General features: G+C 52.2%; 1 protein-coding gene across 1 annotated transcript in view; it reads left to right on the top strand.

The window, feature by feature from the left end:
• Window positions 1–11,894, top strand: part of PPP6R2 (protein phosphatase 6 regulatory subunit 2) — a 1,004,265-nt gene that overhangs the window by 954,623 nt on the left and 37,748 nt on the right. The window lies entirely within an intron of this gene.

Here is an 11,894-nt window from a genome sequence, read left to right as displayed (position 1 = left end):
ACCCTGTGGAACGCCCTCCCACCAGATGTCAAGGCATTAAATAACTACCAGACTTTTAGAAGACATCTGAAGACAGCCCTGTTTAGGAAAGATGTATTTATCATGTTTTTAATATTCTATGGGGAGCCGCCCAGAGTGGCTGGGGAAACCCAGCCAGATGTGCAGGGCATAAGTAAGAAATGATGATGATGATGAAGAAGCTGGTGCCAGATGTCCCCCTTGGCTCTGCTTTCCTTGGGATCCCATCTGTGCCCCCCCCCGGGAGGTCAATTAATGCTGCAAACAGAGCAAAAACAGTGTGGTGGTTCTGGAAAGTGCCGTGTAATCCACTGACATGGTTATGAGAGGTAGACAAACGAAGGAGTGAAAAAGACAAAGGCTTTACAAAGATTCCTTTCTCAGTTTAGCTGGTGAGTCATCCAAAAATCTTCCTCCTTGCTAAGCCAGGGGCCTCTGGGGTATTCCTCGACTTTCACGGCGGCTTCCAGATATGGTTTCCAACACAACTCCTTAACGGTTTTAAAGCTGAACGTTAGAAGATTCAGGTCCGATAAAGAAAGTCCTTCATGCAGCACATAGTTAAACTATGGAACTCCCTGCCTCAGGAGGCAGTGGCGCCCACCAGGCTTTAAAAGAGGATTAGGCCAATTCCAGGAGGGCTATTGTGTTTTTTTTATATAATAGATTTTTATTGGTTTTACAACATATATTAAAACACAAAACAACTAACAATTAACGACATAACACATAAACAAACAAACATGTAAACACATATAATTTCTTAACCTCTCTTTCTTGAACCTTATTTCAGCGACTTCCCCATACCTCCCTTTTCTGCATCCCTGTTTTAAATTTTCCCAGCAACCCCTAATTTCAATACTTATAATTCAATTTCTAATCTTTTCCCTCTTACCCAATTATTTATCACTGCAATTCTGTTTTACATTACCCATGACATTTTAGCACTCATTAATTTTACAACAGTTCTTAAGATAAGCTTTAAATTTCTTCCAATCTTCTTCCACCGTCTCTTTCCCTTGGTCTCGGATTCTGCCAGTCATCTCAGCCAGTCCCATATAATCAATCACTTCCGTCTGCCACTCTTCCAGTGTGGGTAGTTCTTGTGTCTTCCAATACTTTGCTAAAAGGACTCTTGCTGCTGTTGTAGCATACATAAAGAACGTCCTATCTTTCCTTGACACCAATTGGCCTACCATGCCCAGGAGAAAGGCCTCTGGTTTCTTATGAAAGGTACACTTAAGTACCTTCTTAATTTCATTATAGATCATTTCCCAGAAGACCTTGATCCTTGGGCACGTCCACCAAAGGTGGTAGAAAGTACCTTCCGTTTCCTTACATTTCCAACATTTATTATTGGGCATATGGTAGATTTTTGCAAGCTTGACTGGGGTCATGTACCACCTGTAGATCATTTTCATAATGTTCTCTCTTAAGGCATTACATGCCGTAAACTTTATACCGGTATTCCATAACTGTTCCCAGTCAGCAAACATAATATCATGTCCAATGTCTTGTGCCCATTTAATCATAGCTGATTTAACCATCTCATCCTGTGTATTCCATTTCAACAGCAAGTTATACATTCTTGACAAATTCTTAGTATTGGGTTCCAACAATTCTGTTTCTAGTTTTGATCTCTCCACCTGGAAACCAATTTCACACTATACATTTAAAGCACATTATTTCCTCCCACGAATCCTGGACACTCTAGTTTGTTAAGGGTGCTGGAAATGGTAGCTCTGTGAGGGGGAACTTCAGTTCCCAGAATTCTTTGGAGGAAGTCACAAACTTTAAATGTGTGTTGAATATGCTTTAAATATAGAGTTAGTTCCAGGAGGGCTATTGGAGGCAGCCAGCCATAATGGCAATGCACTGTCTCTATGGTCAGAAGCAAGCAGGCATCTGAATGCCAGTTGCTGGAAACAACGGGAGGGGAGAGTTGCTCTTGTGCTGGGATCCTGCTTGCTGGTTTCCCACTGGTATCTGATTGGCCACTGTGGGAACAGGATGCTGGACTAGGTAAGCCACTGGCCGGATACAGAAGGCTCATCCTACCTTCTTATGTCCTTATAGCCTCCTTCATGGCTGATATTATCAGCTCCATCTGTTTATCAGCTCCAGCTGTTTATCAGCTCCATCTGGTACGCAGGATGAGACCCTAGAATAATAGAATCATAGAATCATAGAGTTGGAAGAGACCACAAGGGCCATCGAGTCCAACCCCCTGCCAAGCAGGAAACACCATCAGAGCACTCCTGACATATGGTTGTCAAGCCTCTGCTTAAAGACCTCCAAAGAAGGAGACTCCACCACACTCCTTGGCAGCAAATTCCACTGTCGAACAGCTCTTACTGTCAGGAAGTTCTTCCTAATGTTTAGGTGGAATCTTCTTTCTTGTAGTTTGGATCCATTGCTCCGTGTCCCTCCCTGCCCACAGACTCTCTCCAGAGTGGTGCATGCTCTAGTCATCTCCCGCTTGGACTACAGCAATGCGCTCTACGTGGGGCTACCTTTGAAGGTGACCCGGAAACTACAACTAATCCAGAATGCGGCAGCCAGACTGGTGACTGGGGGTGGCCACCGAGACCCCATAACACCGGTCTTGAAAGACCTACATTGGCTCCCAGGACATTTCCGAGCACAATTCAAAGTGTTGGTGCTTTAAAGCCCTAAATGGCCTCGGTCCAGTATACCTGAAGGAGTGTCTCCACCCCCATCGTTCTGCACGGACACTGAGGTCCAGCTCCGAGGGCCTTCTGGCATTTCCCTCGCTGCGAGAAGCTAAGTTACAGGGAACCAGGCAGAGGGCCTTCTCGGTGGTGGCACCCGCCCTGTGCAACACCCTCCCACCAGATGTCAAAGAGAAAAGCAAGTACCATACTGAAGGCAGCCCTGTTTTGGGAAGCTTTTAATGTTTAATAGGTTATTGTATTTTAATATTCCATTGGAAGTCACCCAGAGTTGCTGGGGAAACCCAGCCAGGTGGGCGGGGTATAAATATATTATTATTATTATTATTATTATTATTATTATTATTATTATTACTGCCATCAATTGTCCTATTCTCCATGAATTTGTCCAGTCCTCTTTTAAAACTGCCCAAAACCACTGGACTCCGTGGAGCTGTGGGGAAAAGAGACAGGGCCTTTTTGGTGGTGGGCCTCAACCTTAACACTAAGGAGAGCAACAGGCCCCTGCCTTGTTTTGCAACAACAAGCCTCCCCTGGTTCCTTTGTTATGAAACCAGCTGCCAGAGTCACGAATGTCTAAGGGGGCGGGTGTGCCTGTTTTTGTTATTCTGTGCAGAGCCTGAGAAGAAGCTGCTGGATCAGGCCCATGACCCATCATCCTGCTCTCAAAGTGTCCGACCAGATGCCTTCATGTTGTGGTGGTGACTCAATGCCCCACTTCCTCAAGATCCTCCCTAGTTGCTTTCTCAACCTCATATGGCTCCCATCTGCTCCTCCCTGGATGCCAGGAGATCCAGGGAAGGCTGCCCCAGAACTATGCCCTATCTAGGGCATTCTGGCAGAGCAACACGGGGGTGCCAGGAGGCGGGGGCCCCAGTCACCTCCGTGGGAGCTTTGTCTCCAGCTACTTATTTGTAAAAGTATTTATACAACACGTATCAGAAGCCAGCAGGGGGTTATTCTTTATACTGCCTGGCTAAGTGGGAAGACTCGGGAGGGATAAAAGAAAGAACTTGCTGGCTTTCAAAGAGCACTGGGTAGATTCATGCAGAAAAGGGCTATTGGCAGCTCCCTGCCATGATGGCTCTGCTCTGCCTTCGCTGTGGGGCAGCAGTGCTTCTGAGAGCCAGTGTCTGGGAGCCACAGGAGGGGAGAGTTGCTCTTGCGATCGGATCCTGCTCGCTGGTTTCCCATAATGGGAGAAGAGTCCCATTGGTGAGGAGATGGTGGACCGGATGGGCCTTTGGCTGGATCCAGCAGCCTCTTATTCTGATGTTCTTATAAGACATAGGTAAAGGTAAAGGGACCCCTGACTGTTAGGTCCAGTTGCAGACGACTCTGGGGTTGCGGCGCTCATCTTGCTTTATCGGCCGAGGGAGCCAGTGTACAGCATGACTAAGCCGCTTCTGGCGAACCAGAGCAGCACACGGAAACACCGTTTACCTTCCCGCCGGAGCGGTACCTATTTATCTACTTGCACTTTGAAGTGCTTTCGAACTGCCAGGTTGGCAGGAGCAGGGACCGAGCAACGGGAGCTCACCCCGTCGTTGCGGGGATTCGAACTGCCAACCTTCCGATCGGCAAGCCCTAGGCTCTGTGGTTTAGACCACCATTAACAATCAATGCAGGTGACTTGCTGATGAAACCAACCAGCCAGTGAAATTTAATAGCTGCTGTGATGTTCTGGAGGCATAAAGAAGCAGAACCGGTACGACTATTGGGCAGAGGGAGGCAACTGCTCCAGGTGGCATAGCTGAGGGGCGGCAGAAGTACCACTCCTGGAGAGAGCAGGAACTAGCCAGACGCCATCAGGTGTGCTGGGTGATGCTGCTATCCTGAGTCACCTCTCAGTCCAGTCACTTTCAGAACATGGAAGGGACACACACAGCATCTTGTTGGTTGCCTCCGCAGCAAAATGTCTTGGGCCGGCTTTGGAAAGATACCTGAAGAAGAAGTGTGCATGCACAGGTATTTGAAAAAGTGTGCATGCACACGGAAGCTCATGCTAAAAACAAACTTAAATGGTCTCTAAGGTGCTACTGGAAGGAATTTTTTAATTTTGTTTCGACTAAAACAAATTAAAGTAAAATTAATAAACTAAATTAAAATAAAATAAAAGCAGCTAGTCCACTGAGGTACTGTACAAAGACAGGAGACCACGGCAGGTTTTCCTTCCTAGCCTAGCGCAGGGTCTCCTGGAGATATTTCCTGGGTCTCGTCGCACCTTCAGTGGGGCGCATTCAAATGCAACGATCGGACTAAAAGCCATAGATAGATAGATAGATAGATAGATAGATAGATAGATAGATAGATAATTTCCCGGTGGAAATGCGGCTTGCTGAGGTTCTCCGTACCTGCCCCGGCCGCGTGCGCCCCCGCCTGTCCCGCCCCCTCCTGCGAGGGATCCTGCCTTGGCACAGGATCACGCGCTCCCTTCAATTAAGCAGGCGACTCCTCCTTAGCACGGAAGCCCCCAGGTGGCTGCTGCGAGCGAGCGTCTCCTCTCTTGCCCCGGCTCTGGGGACCCTTGGCAGCCGGCCAGAAATGTGGGGCGGGGGGCGCCCCCGACCTCCCCTCCCGGGGGCCCGGCAGCCCGCGCAGCGTTGCTGCTGACTTTGCAAAGGCGGTGGGGGGGGGTGGGCTTCGCTGGAAAGGCGCCGCCGGCCCCCAAACAGGAGCGGGAGGGTGGAGTCTGTTGCAAAGAGGGCCCGGCGCTTGGCTGCCCTCCAAGGAAGAAGCCGCCCCCAGCCGCGTCCTCCCGTAACCTCCTCCCCCCCACGGCATCCAGGAGGCCTCTCGCGTGTGTCACGGCAAGAGGCCACGTCGGGACGCTCCTGCACCTGGGACTGGGGCGGGGAGGAAGAGGGGCTGCTGCTGTCACCGCCCTCTCCAGCCCCAAATCAGCTCCCTCCCCGCAGAGCGCAGGATTCCTCGGGGGTCAAGAGGCAGGCTGCGGAAGAGCTTGCAGGATCAGGCCCATCTGGTCCGCATCCTGATCTGGAGCAGGACCCCCTCTTCCCCTCCTGTGGTCTCCCCAAGAAGACGATTCTGCGCTGGAAACTGCCCTGCGGTCTTCGGGTGATAAATAAATAAAGTAATAATTAAGAAGAGCCTGCAGGATCAGACCAAGAGCCCATCCAGTCCATCGTTCTGCTTCTGGGTTTCCCAAATGAGGCAACTTGTTGGCCACAGTGAGAACTCAGGATGCTGGACTAGAGGGGCCAGGGACCTTATGGGGGACAGTTGAGGGAGCTGGGTTTAGCCTGTAGAAGAGAAGATTGAGAGGTGCTCCTTCTGAGATAGTCTGTCCACCTTTGGTCCCTACCCTGCACTCAGTTCTCACCGGTCAACATGCAACAGCAGCCACAGCCCAGGAACAGCTTCAACCGGCCAGCTAAACCAGGTGAAGATAGCTGGTGGCTCTCAATTCCTTGGTGGGTTGGGGAATTCTGCTGCAGATGAAGGCAGGCCCTGGTGGGTGGAGAGGAGGAGACCAAGCGGATGAGACTGTCAAGAGGGCAGTTTCTGCAGGTGCTGTAGAGGGAAGTGAAGGGCAGATGGAGTCCATCAACCAGGGAAGGGAGCCCGTCCAGGAGAAGGACAACTCTGATCTCCACTGTCTTGTGGGGTATCTTTGGGAGAAGATAAGCCTCAGGAGTAAACACTACACAAATCTGGAATGGAGTCCCTCAGGTGCTTGGTCACACCTCATATGGCTCCTTCCCCCAAAGTCTCTCCTAGCCCTATGGCCACTGAAAAACCCAGGAAACTCTTAAATCGTGTGGTGGCACGCAATCGGCGCTATATGTATGGCCATGTGATTCTGCATGCTGACACCCGGTTCAGCGAGTTGTCTTTGTTTCGTGATGACTGTGTTCACCTTTAGGATCTCGGCATGATATTTGGCTGGCCGACATCATCAGAAGCCTTGGGGATTGGTTGCAGCTGTGGGGGTATTGGCGGTGAGCCTCTTTTGGCTCGGGTGGCGGTCAGGCATTGGAATATGGTTGTGTGTTGGAGGGCAGCGTGTGGCCATCGCCTACCCCTCCACTTTATGGGTATTCCGTAAAGGAATCCGGGGGTTGTGGATCCTGTCCGACGCCCTTGCTGGTGGGACGCCCTTGCTGGTGGCCAGGGCCATGGCACGACCCCGTGACATCAGGGGGAGCTTTCAGTTGTATTTGCATCAACAGGCTCCTCCCACTGGTGGTTAACCCTTGTTAGACTCACCCCTCCCTGAGGGGGTGGAGTCACGCTCTGTTGTTTTATCCAATGCCTAAGCCAACACAGTGGTACCTCAGGTTACAGACGCTTCAGGTTACAGACTCCGCTAACCCAGAAATAGTGCTTCAGGTTAAGAACTTTGCTTCAGGATGAGAACAGAAATCACACAGCGGCAGCAGGAGGCCCCATTAGCTAAAGTGGTGCTTCAGGTTAAGAACAGTTTCAGGTTAAGAACAGACCTCCAGAATGAATTAAGTACTTAGCCTGAGGTACCACTGTACCTCTCACATGCTGTAATCAATAAAGTTGTGGCCTTTTTTAGCCCGTTAACCTAATATACTGTGTCCATGTGTCTTTCTTATTCCGAAGCGGGTGGCGGGTCCTTGAATCACAACCAGCCAAGCTGGTGCCAAACGTCTTGCTCTGCTTCCATCAGTGAGGCCGGGAGAGGGGTCTTGCCTTCTGGGCAGCTGAGGACCTCCAGCCACACTGCCCAGGCTTTCGCCCTGGGGAGGCCACTTCAGTGCTGTTAATGCTGTGGTTTGACTTCACCCCTGGAGGCAAATTCCATTGTCTCTCAGAGGCAGATGGATGCCAACAGTACGTCCCATGGAAGATGGAACAAGCTTGTTTTCTCCGGCTCTGGAGAGCAGCACCTGAAATGGTGGATTCATTTTCCAAGAAAGGAGATTCAGAGGAAGACTTAGGAAGAGCTTTCTGAGCGTTAGAGCTCCTTGACTGTGGAACAGACTCCCTCGGAAGGTGATCAAAGGTGTCATGGATTTTGAAACAAAATTAAAAAAAATCCTTCCAGTAGCACCTTAGAGACCAACCAAGTTTGGTATGAGCTTTCGTGTGCATGCACACTTCTTCAGATGCATGCTGAAGAAAGGATTTTGAAGATGCTCAGGACAAAAGGGAGAAACGGGCCAAGAGGAAGGCTTGGCAAACCCTCATCTTTAAAGCCCTATACAGCCTAGGACCCTCGTACCTACGGGACCGCCTCTCCTGGTATGTCCCACGGAGGACCTTATGGTCTTCAAACAAAAACATCTTGGAGATCCCGGGCCACAGGGAGGTTAGGCTGGCCTCAACCAGAGCCAGGGCCTTTTCGGCCGTGGCCCCAGCCTGGTGGAACGCTCTGTCCCAAGAGACTAGGGCCCTGTGGGACTTGACATCTGTCCGCAGGGCCTGCAAGACAGCTGTTCCACCAGGCCTTTGGCCAAGGCACAGTCTGACCCCTTCCTTTGGTAATCCTCACAGAACTCTAGCCGAATGGTTGCCATTAATCTGATTTGAACTGATTTTAGAATGAATTGATTTTAGAATGCTGTGTTGCTTTTATTGTTGTTAGCCGCTCTGAGCCCGGCTTCGGCTGGGGAGGGTGGGATATAAAGAAAATTTTATTAGTTTTATTATTATTTATCTTAATCAACTCCCACTTGGAAACCAATGTCCCCACTGTGGAAGGATGTGTGGATCCAGAACTGGCCTCCACAGTCACTTACGGATTCACTTTTAAGACCGTGTACATGGAAGACAATCTTACTCGGCCACGAGGGATTGCCAGAGAAGAAGACGTTGAGATTCCTGCATTGCAGGAAGTTGAACTAGAGGATCCCCTTCCAATTCTACCATTCATTGAAATTTTGCTGCAGTTGCAGCTCCCGCGAGGAGCACCACGTGCTGGGAACCCCAGGCCTGCAGGGTGGAGATGGCATCAGCCAGGCGTTAAGCTGCAGCTGGCGTCTCCACGGCAACCCCAGGTCAATGGAGGATACTCAGAGTGTGAACACCGGCCAAGCCCTTGACTCCTCCGAGGAGAGAAAGAGAGAGTAGCTGGCAGGCAGCCAAACCAGGGCTGGGGGGAGAAGAGAGGGGAGACACACAGGAGGAGAGGCTGCCAGCGGCACACAGAGCGAGGAACAGGAGGAGGAGGAGGAGGAGGAAGATGAAGAGGCAGGCCGGGGGCTGCTCCTTCTTGGCTGCCTTCCCAGCAGCATCACCTGAGCCAAAAACTGGTGGCACTTGGGATGACGTGGCCGGGGAGAGCTCAGTCACCGACCCCACATGACCTGCTGAGGAATGAGAGAAGCTGCCTCATCATCTCTCGCCCAGAAGCCGCCGTCCCTCGGCCAGGCTCTCTGCTTCCCTCCAAACACCCCTGCTGTTCGGCTGCTTGCCCACAGCCCCACCCGGCAAGGGTGTCGTCACCATGCGCCGCTCAGCCTGCCTGAGCTGCATCCTCCATGGGAACTGACAGCTCCTAGGAATGTCAGAAGAGCCGGCTGGATCAAGCCCAAGGCCCAGCTAAGCACAACATCACAGTGGCCGGCCAGATTCCTCAATGGGAAACTTGCAAGCAGGATCCAAGCACAAGAGCAACTCTCCCCTCCGGTGGTTCCCAGAAACTCGGATTCAGAAACACGGCTGCCTCTGGCTGTGGAGGAAAAGCAGAGCCGTCCATGACTTTGTCTCTCTTTTAAAGCCATTTAGGTTGGTGGCCGTTGCTGGAGTAAATGGGCCACTGGCCTCATCCTGCAGATCGTCTTATAAGCAACTTCTTAACAGTATCAGTGTGGCAGCCAACTGAAGCCCCATGAGCTGCTTGCTGAGCCAAACGCAGGACTGCGCCCGCCCCCCCCAGGCATACACTTTCTCTTGCTGCGTTTCCAGGCAGACTTGTGCTGTTGGCCAGCTGCCTGGGGGGAGAAATTCGCCAATACATTTCCAGCATTCATCCCCTGCTGCAGCTGAATGATCTGAGAGTGCCTCGGGGCAGGGACCCTGGCCTCCGTCCCCGCTGCTGCCTGCCCAGCACGGGTGTAGCGTGGGTTGCCGGTGCCCAGGGCAAGGCAAGTGTTGTGGTCTGTCCCTTCGCCGGCCAGCGTCTCATCAAGGGCATCTCCCCTTGCAAACTAGCTCCAACCTAGGAGTAGAGATAAGGTAGAGAAAGCACCGCTATGTCACCTCACCAGGGCCGTCTTCCCCATAGGCGTTAGGGGTGCGGGGCGCTCAGGTGCCGGGCTCTCTGGGGCGCCAGGCCAAGAGTCTGGGGCCTGAGAGCTGTTCGGGGAAGAGCCCACCCATTGGTCGGAGCGCCACAGCAGGCTCTTCTGCTGTGGGTGGCTCCGTGCCACGACTTCAGGGGCGACCGAGCCAGTGAGACGCTGAGGCAGCTGGCCGGCTCTGCCCGCCTGTGCGCCTGGGACTGGGCAACCTAGTGGGTGTGCAGTGCCAGGCGGATTTTTGCACCCCGGCGCCACATATGCTTAAGACAGCCTTACACCTCACCCTCCTGTCCTTGCGGTCAGGTGCTCTGGGCAATGCACATGGCTCTGGCAGTGCTTTCCCACCTTCCTCTTCCTCCCTTCCTCTTTGGGGGGCAGTGGTGCTCTCCCCTTATCGGCAGAGCATGCAGGAGCATCCCTTGGCCGGCTGCAAGGAGGCGGCGCTGCAACTTCCCAGCCCCAAAGGCCCAGCCTGGGTATGGCTTGCTTCCCTGCAGTTCTGGCCTCGACTTGGTTTCACCCCCTTATAAATTTGCACTCGGGGTCACAGCCCCATGTTACTGCTGCCCAGCCAGAGGTGCAGCTAGGTCTGGGCTTTGAGGTCAAGGCCCACGGCTTGCAGGGTCCCTAGACACTCCCTCGGAGAGCGGGAGGCGGCGTGGGCAAAGGCAAGCGGGGCCAAGTCACCCCTTGGCCTGCTGACCTCCATAGCGGATGCCTCTGGTCACCACCGCACATTCCCTTGCTTCTTATTTTAAACAAGAGGTTTCAAGGCTGGAGGGTGACGTTTGGGCACGCTCATGGTTGCAGAAGCCCCTCGCTTGGAGAAGAGCCTTATCTTCATTTTGCTTCCTTGAAACATTCCGAGGCTGCCTTTCCCGAGGAGATGCCCTTCGAAGGAAGCTCGCAAGCAAAACAAAAGATGATAAAAATAGAGCAAAATTTAAATCGGGGCAGGCCAGCTGTTCTAATAGGAGGAAGGTTGAAACCGCATGGAATTGGGGAAGGGGGAGAGAGAGAAGGTGCATGCGAATGCATTTGTGCCCCACAACGGAAGGAATGCTCACGGCTGCCTACAGCCTCCCCCCACAACCCGTCCCAGCAAGGCCACCAGGCCCTTGGGTCTAGGACAACCTGCCCGCCCCCGTCACCCTCATCCTATTTCACCATGACGCAGAGCTTGGCTCTCGCCTGAGCCAAGGAGAAAACGGCTCCCTTCCAGCCTCGGGGTGAGGAAACAGATCCTGGGCTCCTGGCCCAGACTGCGTTGCCCGGGCCAGCCCAATGCGAGCGTTTGGGGGGGCCTCCGGGAGCTTCCCTGGCAGACAGGAGACGGAGATTTTAATGAGGCAAAGCGAGAGGCATGAAATGGCGAAGGTGCTTGACGTCAGCCGTGACGTGAGGAGGAGATCGACCAGCAAGTCAGCATTCGGGGACTATGCTCCAGTTTAACCGCAGTAGGTTTGTGTGTCGGGATGAGAACCGTTTCCCTGGAATTTGGGGAGTTAATTTGAAGTTGACGTGATCGGTCAGAGGGGTTTGGGTTTGGCATGGGAAAGAGCTGTCTGTCTTCAGGCAAGGAGCGAAGGCCTCCAGGAAGGGCAAGAGCTACTGGGCATCTAATGCATGCAGAAAAGGAAATGAATAAATCCCATGAGATGAGCCTGCAAGACAAGGCCAATGGCCCACGTGAGTCAGCAATCTTTTCTCACCGTGGCTGAACAGTTTATTTATTGAACTTGTGTACCCTGCTTCATCTGCAAATCTCAGGGGGCTTCATGGCATAAAAATGCAAGATAACACAAAATACATAATAAAAACAAGAACGAAACAAGCCAGTATCACTCCTCCGCCGCCACCTCCTCTGCACATTCGCCTCTGCAAAAAGCAGCAAGCAGGATTCGAACACAAGAGCAACTCTCCCCCCCCTGCGGTTTCCAGCAACTGG

Source organism: Podarcis filfolensis (genome assembly GCF_964270895.1).
Source record: "Podarcis filfolensis genome assembly, chromosome: 10".
NCBI classification, from domain to species: domain Eukaryota; kingdom Metazoa; phylum Chordata; class Lepidosauria; order Squamata; family Lacertidae; genus Podarcis; species Podarcis filfolensis.
This window is presented reverse-complemented; position numbering and strand designations above follow the sequence as displayed.